The sequence below is a fragment of the Rhincodon typus genome, chromosome 10 (genome assembly GCF_021869965.1).
Source record: "Rhincodon typus isolate 14 chromosome 10, sRhiTyp1.1, whole genome shotgun sequence".
Lineage (NCBI taxonomy): Eukaryota > Metazoa > Chordata > Chondrichthyes > Orectolobiformes > Rhincodontidae > Rhincodon > Rhincodon typus.
In genome coordinates, this window is record NC_063341.1 from 14,231 (window position 1) to 27,694 (window position 13,464).

At 43.1% G+C, this 13,464-nt stretch overlaps 1 long non-coding RNA gene and 1 other non-coding gene across 2 annotated transcripts; one reads left to right on the plus strand and one right to left on the minus strand.

Annotated features, from left to right (window-relative positions):
- The first annotated feature begins 289 nt into the window (after nucleotides 1–289).
- Nucleotides 290–472, plus strand: LOC125484297. Its single transcript, XR_007263137.1, has one exon. It is a non-coding gene; the product is annotated as a U2 spliceosomal RNA (small nuclear RNA).
- A 3,002-nt stretch (nucleotides 473–3,474) lies between these two features.
- LOC125484196 lies at nucleotides 3,475–12,678 on the minus strand. Its single transcript, XR_007263037.1, has 2 exons — nucleotides 11,998–12,678; nucleotides 3,475–6,946 (listed from the first exon to the last, which is right to left on the minus strand). It is a non-coding gene; the product is annotated as an uncharacterized LOC125484196 (long non-coding RNA).
- Between the last annotated feature and the right edge of the window lie 786 nt (nucleotides 12,679–13,464).

Sequence of the window (13,464 nt, forward strand, 5' to 3'; positions counted from 1 at the left end):
AGCTTGGGGCAGCCGCCGCCAAGGCGCGGTGGGGAAAGACCACCGTGTAAGACCCCTCGGCCGTACCGTATTAGGGCCCTGTTCAGAAACTGGGCCCAGCTGGCGCCTCCTCCAACTGGTCAGGGGGCCAACTATGACTACGGTAGTGATGACCACCGGAGTTTTTCTTTTTTTTCCCTTTGTTTTTTCCCTTTAGTTGGTGTACGTACCCCCAGGGTAATCCGGGACGGCTTGGATGACCGGGTAGGTGAAAGTGTGTTTATTTTTTTGTATTTTCTACGAATAAAGTATATTTTTTTAAATAAAAAAAAAAAAAATTCTGTTCTTATCAGCTTTAATATCTGATATGTCCTTTACTTAAGGACCATATATTAAACTGATTTTTGGAGCAGGGAGTTGGAATAGGAGCTTGCTTCATCCACTCCATGCATCGTCCTGGTATTGCAGTGTTTCCAGGAATGGTGCAGTCTCATTTAACCAATTTTAAAAAAAGCCTGATCAAAACTTGAAGAACCATTTCTGAAGAAGGGTCGGGCCTGAAACGTCAGCCTTCCTGCTCCTCTGATGCTGCTTGGCCTGCTGTATTCATCCAGCTCCCCACCTTGTTATCTCAGATTCTCCAGCATCTGCTCAACGCTCTGGAACCATATCATAGAATCCCTACAGTGTGGAAACAGGCCCTTCGGCCCAACAAGTCCACACTGATTCTCAGAGCATCCCAGCCAGACCTATAACCCACCTAATCTACCCCTCCCTGAACACGACAGGCAATTTAGCATGGCCAATCCACCTAACCTGCACATCTTTGGACTGTGGGAGGAAACGGGAGCACCCGGAGGAAACCCACGCAGACACGGGGAGAATGTGCAAACTCCACTCAGGCAGTCGTCCAAGGCTGGAATCGAACCCGGGTCCTGGCACTGTGAGGCAGCAGTGCTAACCACTGAGCCACCATGCCGCCAAAGTGCTTTCTCTCAGTACTTTCACCCAACTTTCTCCAAATATGCTTATTCTAAGGTAACTGTTAATCTCTCCTTTTCTGCATGTTCAGCACTTGCTCTGAATGTTATCGCCTCATCCCTGGTACATGCCGCACCTTCCCACCAACACCATCCCCGAATATCCACACATGGCATCAGAAGTAAAAGAAAATCGCCTGCCAACACTACCTAATTGCAAATGGCATTTCAGAAAAAATAAGATAAAGCTATCGAAGTATTCACTAGTTTTGAATTTGATGACGATGACTTGGATGTATTGAACGAGAGATTTTGGGAACACTGTGAGCCAGGAAAGGATATGACGTATACAAGGCACATTTTTCATTTGAGTGCAAGAACACCCAATCAAACAGGTGTGCATGTGACTGCTTTATTTTTCTCAAGTCAAGGCCTGTGAGTTTAATCAGATTACCGATTCACTGATGTGGGACACAATTGCGAATGACCAAGTCAGTGGCATATTACTCCGAAAGCCAGTTCTCACATTAGCCAGACCAATAGATATTTGCAGATCTAGTGAAATGAGCCAGAGTTAAATAAAAATGCTAACATCAAGATGCAGAATTGCCTGTCCACAAAGTACATTCTTGCTCTAAGAACTCTACAAGCTTTTCAGCACCTGAGACGTGTTGTGCTCAGGGACTGGCACAATATCTCTGCCCTTTGATGTCTCAACTAGAACCTAATGTTTCACAGTGCTCCTGTCTTGCCTGGTTGTTTATCGCAGGCATAAGCCAGGCAGCTTATCATTGTTGTTACCAGCAGACAGTCAAGGGCTGGTCAGCAGCTGAGGCAACAAACGCATGTGTTTCAACCAAATGGTCACGTCTCAAAGTCTCAGGGAAGCAGTTCTCAGTCAGGGCAAGGGAGACAGGATTCAGTCAGGAGATCCTGACACAACATGTCCAAGGAATCATTTGATATCAGCTCAGGGACTTTGACACAGTCAGCCATTTGGGGCAATCAGGATCAGGGAATCTGTATCACTACTGTACAGAGAGGTGGACACACTCACTACTGGTTACATCCTCAAAATGCTCCAGTAGATTTGTTGAGCCTGAATTATGTTCATCAATCCAAGCTGACCCTGTCCGTTCCTACCATTGGGGGTCAATTTGATGAAATTCTCAAGATGTTCGGGGGGCACTGCAGTCCTGGTGAAGCTGGGGAAATCACTACTGGGCAGTGGGGACAGCCTGCTTGGATGAAGCGTGGACATTAATTGTGGAATCACTGGGAAAGTCAACATATTAGTGACGGAGTGGGTTGTTGTGGAAGTACAAGTCGTCATTGTTCACTGCCATCATGATTTTGATGTGGGGAGAGTGCAGTATATGGCGAAGCTGTAGGGCTTGGACTCTGGATTGGGTAATGTTGTGAGGTAAAGTCTGTAAATGAAAGAGCTGCGTGGGAAAGTGCAGAAGCTCATGGACTCGACAAGGGAGAGACTCGTGCAAGGAAGAAAGGAATACTGAGTACAAGATGTAATGTTGCAACTTTATAAGACTAGTTAGGCTGCTCTTACAGTATTGTGTTCTGTTCTGGTCACCACGTTACAGGAAGGATATGGAGGCTTTGGAGAGGGTGCAGAAGAGGTTTACTAGGATGCTGCTTGGATTACAGGGTATGAGCTATAAGGAGACATTAGGAAAACTCGGGTTGTTTTCTCTGGAGCAGTGGAGGCCGAGGAAGACTTCATAGAAGTCTACAAAATTATGAGATGCATAGCTGGAATTGACAGTCAGAACCTTTTTCCCAGAGTGGAAATGTCTAATACTAAGGGGCATGCATTTAATGTGAGAGGGGGGCAAGTTCAAATGAGATATAGATCAGTTAGAATGTTGTGCAGAGAAATGGCATTTGAAGTTTAGTTTGAAGTGATGCAGTTTGGGAGGTTCAAGTCCATAGCTCCCTGAAATAGCAACACAAGTCGATAAGATGGTGAAGAATTTCACTTTCATGGTACACAGCATCGGGATATGGTCAACTTTGATATCTGGTTCATAAGTGAGATGAGGTATTTTTCAAACAGAGCACGCATTGTTCCTACGAGAACAACTATGGTTCCATTCATGCAATTTTTTTTTTGTTTCAACCGTGAAATGGCCACAACTTGATGAAAAGTGAAAGTGACTATCAACCAGTTTGAACTGTCAGTTGTCAAATAAATTAAGACAGAGATAAATGTATTTGCAGGAGTTTTTTAAATTAATTTTTAAAAAATTCATTCATGGGATGATGACATCACTGGATAAGAATGGCAGTTTCCTTCCCTAAAGGACATAGGTGAACAGATGGGTTTTTCCAACAATGACAATGGATTCACGGTCATCATTAGATTCTTATTTCCAGATTTTTTTTAAACTCAAATTCCACCATCTGGAATGGTGGGATTCAAACCTCGGTCCCCAGAATGTTATCTGGGTCTCTGGGGAGTGATGGACAGCAGACTAAATAGAAAATATACACTAGAAATCATACAATGTCTTGGTTTATGTATTCATCATGCGATCCGTCACTGCTATGGACACCAGGTAAAGATCTGAATAGACTGCATTTCCCCCTGGACAGAGTCACAATGGTCACCAGGTTTCATAGCAGATTGGGAAAATGCAATCAGGGATATAGTACATGACTCATCCCAATCTTTTGTTTGGATTTAAAACTTTCCTTTGATTGTTATCCACAAAATGAAAGATTACATTGTTTCTAATAAACAAATATCTATTAAAAGTTGAAACATGTCTGTGGAGAGCAATAGAATCCGTAATTGTAAAGGTGTGCAGACATATTGACCAGGCATAACTAACAAATAAAGGGCCATCGAGATCATCATAGAATCCCTGCAGTGTGGAAGATGGCCATTCAGTCCATTGAGTCCACACCAATCCTCTAAAGAGCATCCCACCCAGTCTCACACCCTACCCTATCCCTGCATTTTACACACAAGACACTATGGGCAATTTAGCATAGTCAATCTACCGAATTTGCACATTTTTGGACTGTGGGAGGAAACCGGAGCACCTGGAGGAAACCCACGCAGACACAGGGAGAATGTCCAAACTCCACACAGTCGCCCAAGGCTAGAATCAAACCCAGGTCCCCTGTGCTGTGACGCAGCAGTGCTGACCACTGTGCCACCATGCAGTCTCAAGAGATCTATGTATAATTTTCTCAATTATAGAGCTTTTCACACTAAATGTGAGCAATGCAGCATGCTCAACAAAGGATTCAACTCCATCTCAGATTCTTACAGTCAGCCTTGTTTTAGTCTATCCTACTGAACCGAAAACACCCTCTCTGAAATGAGAAGCAGATTCATCATTTCAAGTTCAGCTGACTCTGAACTCAAAACATTAATTCTGTGTTTGTCTCCACAGATGCCAGACCTGAGGAGTTTCCACACCACTTCCTGTTTTACTTTGATCTGCAGCATCCTCAGCATTTTACTTTTCTTTCTGATTTTGAGTCCAGTTTGCACTCTTGTACAATTGCTCCCAGCATCTTTACCATCCCCAGGACAGGGATCAGCACATTTTTCTGTGCACAGGTCAGATACTAGCATCTTTCATACCCCAAGGGAGGAAAATCACCTTTATTTTGCAGGCAAAATTTGTGGTTTGGAATCCAGATGTAAAGATTAAAAGTCCCCTGATTGAGTACCTGACTGAGTTTTTTTTCGTTGAATAGGGTGAGTCACTGATGTCTCATTCTTTCACAGCTCCATGTACTCCTAATTGGGACAGTCTAAGCAGACAATCCACAGTGAACCAAAATTCAAGATTCTGCAAATGTTGGAAATCCAGCCTCAAAACAGAAAATGTTGGAAACACTCAGCAAGACAAACAGTTTTGGAAGAGAAATTTAGTGAAAAATGCGTGTTGCTAACCTTTTACCTGAACTGGATGATATTAGTATTGAATAGTTTATAAACTAGGACTGTGTCACGGAAAAGGAGAGTGGAGCGCAGGCTTGATGGCGAATGGCCAATTCCTACCGCTAACTTTGATATGGAAGTGCCGATCATGGACTGGGGTGGACAAAGTCAGAAGTCACATGGCACCAGATTATAGTCCAACAGGTTTATTTGAAATCGCAAACTTTCAGAGAGCTGGTCCTTCTGCAGGTGGAGTCACCTGATGAAGGAACAAGCAGTCTGAAAGCTTCTGACGTAAATGAACCTGTTGGACTATAATCTGGTATTGTTTGACTTCTGACTTTGCTCCTAACTAGCATGTTTGTGAAAGAATAATGTTTTTGCAAGCAGTTCGGAGGCTGGAGTGACGAAATGACAAAGTCCATCACAATAATGGTACAAGGCAACATTGTCTATAATGAGAAGTTAATAAACAAATGGGCTAGGAGAAGAAACAGAAGTCAGGCCCAGAGACAGCAAAATGTGAACAGCATTGCCAGTACCTGCTCTCGGACAGAATGGGTGACACAGTTATTGCCCCTGACATTTTAATCATGAATGTTGAGTGTGGAAACGTCACCAGAGGGACCAGGTGTCCTTGGATACATATGACAGAACGTAACAGAAGATGCAGCAACAAATGGCGAACGGTAGGTAAGCTTTTATTACAAAGGGCTTTGAAGAACGAGAGTGAACTCCCCTGGAGGACTGCGAGCAGGTTCCTCTGGTGAGATCTGCCCTGGAGGACTGCGAGCAGTTTTCAGGAGTGAGGTCTGCCCTAGAGGACTGTGAGCAGTTTTCAGGAGTGAGGTCTGCCCTAGAGGACTGTGAGCAGTTTCTGATGACTGAACTAATATGAATGATCTAGAGTGAGTGTAACAAAGGTTCTCCAGACTGGCTCCTGGGAAGAGGGGATTTCTGAGCAGAAGAAATTGAGTAAACAGGGCTTATATTCTGTGGGATAAAATCAAAGTCACCATAGTGCTACTGGACAACCAGGCTGTCTCTCATTCGAGACAGACAAATGGTGGTGGCTAACCTGAGAGTCAGGCAAGGGAAGAAGTCAAGAAGGACAGTCCTTCATGGTCACCTCAGCTGGTGAAGGAATTGAACCCACACTGTTGGTACCACTCCACATCATAAATCAGCCGTCCAGCCAACTGAACTAACTGATGACCAACCTGTAGGATATAGAGAAATAGAAGTGATCTCATTGAATTATCTTTTTTTTTGGAAGATGCTTGATAGGAACAATGCTGAGTAAATGTTTCCTCTGGCTGGGAAATCTCGGACATGGGGTAATTGTCTCAGAATAAGGGTGTGACCATTTCAGATTGAGGTGAGGAGCAATTTCTTCACTCACATCACTGTAAATCTGTGGAATTCTCTATTCCAGGGAGCTGTAGATTCTTGGTCATCGCGGGTTTCCAAATCAGGCAGTGTTAGATTTTTGTACATCAGCAATGAGGGAAATGGGGATAATTTGAGAAGGTAGAACTGACGTAGATGACAGGAGGAACAAGGTCAAAGGGCTGAATGGATGTTTACTGTTTCTATTTCTGCATTTGATTCTAGCCTCAGGCTGCTGTCTAAATGCAGTTCGCACAGTCTCTGTGTCTGTGCAGGTTTCCTCCAGGTGCTCTGGTTTCCTGCCAGTCTAAAGCTGTGCAGGTTAGGGTGGATTGGCTGTGCTAAATTGCCCATAGTGCCCGGGTATGTGCAGACTATGTGGATTAGCCATGTTAAATGCAGTGTTACTGAGACTGGGTAGGACACTCTTCGTGATGGGCCAAATGGTCTGCTTTCACATTGGAGGGATTCTATGATCTCCAGAAACAAGCCGAAAAAACATGGTTTGGATATAGCTAACAGCAGAATTCAAAATCAATTAACACTTACTCAGAAATTTGCTGGTAGTTAACCAGTCCTGATGAACCAGGAAATCCCTTTTCACATACTGTGCAGGTGGATAGCCTTTAGTCAGTGTGACTGTGTCGATGTATGGTGACAATATGACTATTTCCAAGCTCTACCTTACAGATACACAACTGTTATTAACATTTTATCCACAATACCAGCACCTGTAATTGAGCAGGGATTAGTAACATCAGTCTATAACATGACCTCCCAACTCCTATACTCAATGCACTGACCAATAAATGCAAGCATAGCAAACATCATTTTCACTACCTTCTGTACCTGCAATCCACCTTCAAGGAACTGTACACCTGCACCCCAAGGAGTCTCTGTTGCGTAACAATGAGGCCCTGGGGACTGTTAAGTGTTTAAGTCCTGCCCTGATTTTCATTACCAAAACGCAATATCTCACACTTATCTAAACTAAACTTATTTCTGTCACTCCTTGGCCCATCGACCCATCTGATTACGTTCCCATTGTACTTGGAGGTAATCTTCTTTGCTGGGTACTACACCAACAATTTTAGTGTCATCTGCAAACTTACGAACCATTCCTCCAATACTCATTCCAAATGATTTATATCAATGACAAAAAGCAGTGGACCCAGCACTGATCCTTGCAGCACACTGCTGTTCATAGTCCTCCAGACTGAAAAAAACAATCCTCCACCATGATGCTGTCTTCTACCTTCAAGCCAATTTTGTTTCAAATACCTAACTCTCCCTGGATTCCATTTGATCTAATCTTGCTAACCAGTCTATCATGTGGAGCTTTGGTGAATGCCTTGCTGAAGGCCATATAGACAATGTCCACAGCTTTGCCTTCATCAATCTTCTTTGTCACTTCTTCAAAAAACTCAATCAAGTTAGTGAGACAAGATTTCCCACTCACAAAGCCATGTTGACTATCCCTAATCAGTCCTTGCTTTTCCAAATACATGCAAATCCTGTCCCTCAGAATCCCCTCCAACAATTTACTCACCACTGACATCAGGCTCACTGGCTGATAGTTCCCTGGCTTTTCCTTAAAGAATGGCACCACATTAGCCACGCAGTCTTCTGGCACCTCACCGGTGTCTATCAGTGATACAAATATCTCAGCAAGGGGCCCAGCAATTACTCCCCTAGCTTCCCCCAGAGTTTGTGGATAACTCCTGATCAGGTGCAAGGGACCTATCCACCTTTATGCATTTTAAGACGTCCACCACGTGGTCCTCTGTAATATGGACACTTTTTATGACTCATATTTATGTCTCCAAGTTCTCCAGCTTCCATATCCTTCTCTGCAGTAAATACTAATGCGAAATACTCATTTACGATCTCAGCCTGCAGTTCCACTCAGAGACTGCCTTGTTGATCTTTAAAGGGGCCCTATTTTCTCCCTCGTTGCTTTTTTGTCCTAAATGTAGTTTCAGAATCTCTTGGGATTCCCCTTAACCCTATTTGCCAAAGATAGCTCATATCTCCTTTTCACCGTCCTGATTTCCCTCGAGTATACTCCTACTGCCCTTATACTTTGAGGGATTGACCCAATTCCTGCTGTCAATACCTGGCATGTGCTGCCTTCTTTTTCTTGACCAGAGCCACAATTTCTCGAGTCATCCAGTATCCCCTACACTTACCAGCCTTGCCCTTCACATGAACAGGAATATACTGTCTCTGGACTCTCCTTATTTTATTTTTGAAGGCCTCCCACTTTCCAAGCATCCCTTTACCTGTGAATTGCCTCTCCCGATCATCTTTTGGAAGTTCTTGCCCAATACCGTCAAAGTTGACCTTACTCCAATTTAGAACTCTGAAATTTATATTAAATATATAAGTTTTACATTTAAACTAATCCCATCTGCCTGCATCCGGCACACATCCCTCTAAACCTTTCTTAGACATGTATTTATTCAAATGTCTTTTAAACAGTGCGACTGTACCTGCATCCACCACCTCCTCTGAAAGTTGGTTCCATACATGAACCACTGTAAAAAAAAATTGTCCCTCATGTCTTTTTTTCATATGTCTTTCTCCTCTCACCTTACACATATGTCCCCTTGTCTTGAAATCCCCCAACCTAGGGAAAAAAACCCTTGCTATTCACATATTCTGTGCACCTCATGATTTTATAAACCTCTGTTAGGTCACCCCTTAACCTCCGATGCTCCAGTGAGAAAAGTCCTAGCTTTGGCAGTCTATTTTGATAATCAAACCCTCCATTCCTGGCAACATCCCAGCAAGTCTTTTCTGAACTGTCTCCAGTTTAATGATAATATCCTTCCTGTAACAGGGCGACCAGAACTGCACACAATACCTCAAATGAAGCCTCACCAACGTCCTGTACAACCTCAACATAACATCCCAACTCCTGTACTCAAAGGTCTGAGCAATGAAGGCAAGTGTGCTAAACAACTTATTAACCACCCTGTCTACCTGTCTACATAAACTTCGAAGAATTATGTACCTGAATCTCAGCATTTCTCTGTTCCACAACACTACCCAGGGTGCAACCATCAATTGTGCAAGTCCTACCCTTGTTCATTTTACCAAAATACAATATCTCGCATTTATTCAAATTGAACTTCATCTTCCACTCCTCAACCCATTGACCCAATTGATCAAGATCTCGCTGTCATCTTAGATAACCTTCACTAACCACTATACCACCAATTCTAGTATCATCTGCAAACTTACTAATCTTGTCCCTTAAATTCTCATCCAAATCATTAATATAAATGAGAAACAAAAGTGGACCCTATACCGATTGCTGTGGAACACCGCTGGTCACAGAACTCCACTCTGAAAAATCCTCCAGCAACATGCTCTCTTCCACAACTAAGCCAATTTTGTTTCCAATTAGCAAGCTCTTCCTGAATCACATGTGATCTAACTTTACTAGTTAGTCTACCATATGGAACCCTGTCAAAGGCTTTACTCTCACTCTCGAGGTGCTGCAAATCTAACCCAATTCCCCTGCCATTTGTCCACGGCCCTCTTAATCATTCCTTGAAAAGTTAAAATCTCAAATCTCTTTTGAGAATAACTGCTGAATCTGCATCCAGCTGCCATTCAGACTGTTCCAAATCCTGGGATCTTGCTGAGTCAAGTAATCTTCACATTTTCACCCTGCATTATTTGCCAATTATCTGAATGTTGTATTCTGCGGTTACCAAACGTTGCCACAATGTTAATAATTTTTCTTTCTCTGCAAACTACTATCCTGGAAACAAATCTACTACTCGACTAAATCATTGCTAATCAGCCCCAAGGAGAATTATCTGAGCTTCTGCTAGCTCTCTCCAAACCAGAAACCCATCATAATTTTAATTTACTTATGGGATGTGGTCTTTGCTGCCCAGACTAATATTGATTGCCCATTTTTATTTGATTTGGAGGAAGTGGTGGTGAACTCCATGTGCTGTAAGTACACCACTGTGCTGTTTAGACGATAATCCACCCTGGAGCCTCACCACCCTTCCTATCGCAGGAATCATACCTCAAACCTCACTACCCTCCCTATTATGAGAATGACCCTTGAGCCTCACTACCTGCACTATTGCAGGCATCACCCTCGAGCCTCACCACCCTCCACATCGCTGGAATCCGTCTCCAGATTCACGACCTGCCTGTCGTTGGAATCTCCCCCTAGCCTCAGAACTCTCACCATCTGTCCATATTTAGATTCCCCCAGTCTCACAAACCGCCTTATCTCTGTAATCTCCTCCAGCCTCAACACCCTCCTATCTCTGTAAATTCCTCCAGCCCATATAAACTTCCTTAGCTCTGTAATTGTCTTTACCCTCACAAAGCTCCCTTTGTTTGAAATCCAATCCAGCCTCACAATCCTCACCATTTCTGTAACCTCCTCCAACCTCACACTTTTCCCTATTTTAGTAATCTTCTCCACTCTCAGAACCCTTCCTGTCTCTAATATCCTCCAGCCTCACAAATCTCAATGATGTGCTTTCCTCTAATACAATGCTTATGATGATACCCCATTTTTACTCCTCCACTTGATGGCGGCACTTTCAATTTCCTGGGCTTCACGCTCCAGAATATCCTGGTAAACCGCTTCATCTCTATACCTCACTTTTCTCCTGAAAACATTGACCAATCATGAGTCATTTATTCTAATATCTCCTTTTCTGAACTGGCTTGAAATATTGCTTGGCATCTTCCTATGTGAAGTGTCTCGGAGGTCTACAGTACAAAAAAAGGCTCTGTGGCCCATCCAGCCTGTGCCGGTTAAAAACCACCACCTAACTATTCTAATCTAAATTTCCAGCACTTGGCCCATAGACTTGTCTGCGGTGGCATCACAAGTGTGCATCTAAATATGTCTTAAATGTTATGAGGATCTCTGTGTCTACCACCTTACAGACAGTGAGGTTCAGAGCAATTGTCACAGCATGATAACATCACAGACAGGAACAGAGACGAGCTGAGTCTGTGCAAACCAAAGATCACCCACACATTGTGAAGGATGGGAGGGTCCCTGATAGGGGGCAGAGGAGATTTAACAGAATGATTTGTAGGAAGAGGGTTTTTAGTTGCATGGTTAGGGCTGTTTTTGACATTATTCTTTCATGTGACTTGGGCGTTGCTGGTACATATCGAGAATATCCATCTACAATAGATGGACTCTCCTTTCCAACCTTTCCCCTCGCCTGGGGTGTGGTAATCTTCAGGTTAAACCAGCCCTATGGTCAGGTAGGACAATGGTGACTTTACCTTTGGCACAGTGATGCTACTGTGCCTTAGTGGTGAAGAGGGGCATGTTGAATGTGGTGGATGGGACACCACTCTGACACAGTGCTTCATCTGGAGGATGTTCAGTTTCTTTAATATTGTTGGGGCTGCACTGATGCGGGTAAGTGGAAAATGTTCCAACACAATCCGGATGAGTGCCTTATAGACAGCAAACAGTCATTGGGGAATCAGGTGTTTGGGGAAACTGAGATTGTTCTCCTTGTAACAAAGGAATTTGAGGGGACCTTTGATAGAGGTGTTTACAAAAGATATACATATGGATGATAAAACGTATACTCATCAACTGATCATAAAAAGGATTACAGGACACATATTGAAAGTTTTAGGGAAGATCTATTGAGAGAATGGGGTGATTTAAGAGAGAAATTTTACACGGCAAATGGGAATGAGCAGGAACACAATACTCACACACAATGCGAATATCCAGGTCCTGATGAACTGAGTAATTCTGTCAGAGTTTGGTGTTACAATTATTGAGATTCCCACCTGAAAGTCCACTTGTAATATCCTGTAACACAAATTCATAAAATCCATAACTGTCAGTCCAGGGTAGAAATTCACAACATCTCCTCCTCCTGGCCGAGGATAACTGTGCATTGTCCCTGCTACACATTATCCCTTGTGGAGGTCAGCAGTGAATTCAGGGGGAAAACTATTTGGGTTTCTGGGAGTTTCCACCTTGGGACTTCATGTCACTGAACAGATCAGCAGGTCTTTGACACATGGCAAAGAATGGCCAAGAGTTAGTGAGATGCAGACAGCAGGATTCGTTTCCTTTTCTTTCCTTCCGTGCTGCTGCACTGCCACAATGAGACTTTGGGCCGGAAAAGCTAACGCAGCTTGATGGATAAGTTGTCTCGATTCTGAACAATGGACAGTAAGCTTCTCCCAGTCATTCGAAAGAATGCCCATTAAAAAGGTAGCAATTACGTATATGTCGTGTTGCCCAGTGTTCCCAACGAAAAGATTAGAAGAATGAGGGAGGATTTCATAAAAAAGGGATAACAGTCAAGTTTCATGAGGGTTACAGTTTATGGAGAGAAATTGATAAATGGGCGACAAGTTGGCAAATGGAGTATAATGCGGGAAAATGTGAAGTTGTTCATTTTTTGAGGAGACAACCAAAGAACACAGTGTTATTGAAAAGGTAAAAACTGTGGAAAACTGCAACACAAAGGGACTCAGGAATAATTGTGCAGGAAACACGAAGCGAGCATACAGTTGCAACAGGTAATCAGGAAGGGTAATGGGAAGTTATCCCTTATGTCAAGGTGTTTGCAGTATAAGAGTTTGGAATATATGTCTTAGGACAAATGTACAAATTGCCCTTAAGACCACATCTGGAGGAATGTAAGCAGCTTTTTTGGTCCACTTATTCAAGCAAATATATCACTTCATTGGAGGCACTTCAGAGAAGATGAACTAGGATGATCATTGGTTTGGAGGGATTATCTTTTAAGCTAAGACTAAACAGGTTTAGAACCTACTAACTAGATTTTTGAAGAATGAGAGATGATCTAATTAAAAATATAGGATTCTTCAGGGAGTTGACAGGATAAATGCTGAGGGGATATTTCCCATCGTGGGAGCAGATTCTTGATAAGGCGGAGAATACAGCGTTCTCTTTTGGAATCGTCATGGTTAAGGCAACACAGACATGGGTAAGGGGTTTCAGTCGCAAATGAGCTGGAGTGAGGTGGAGAGAAGGAGCATTTTAGAGATTGAAGTTTCTGGCATTTGTGATTGAGAAGATGTATGGTAAGATGTTCATCTTGAGGCCAGATATGACAGCATTATTGAGAAGAGTGCAGTTCAGCCTCAGACAGTTCCCAGCGAGAGGGATGGATTCAGTACAGTAGTAAGGAAAAGTAATTT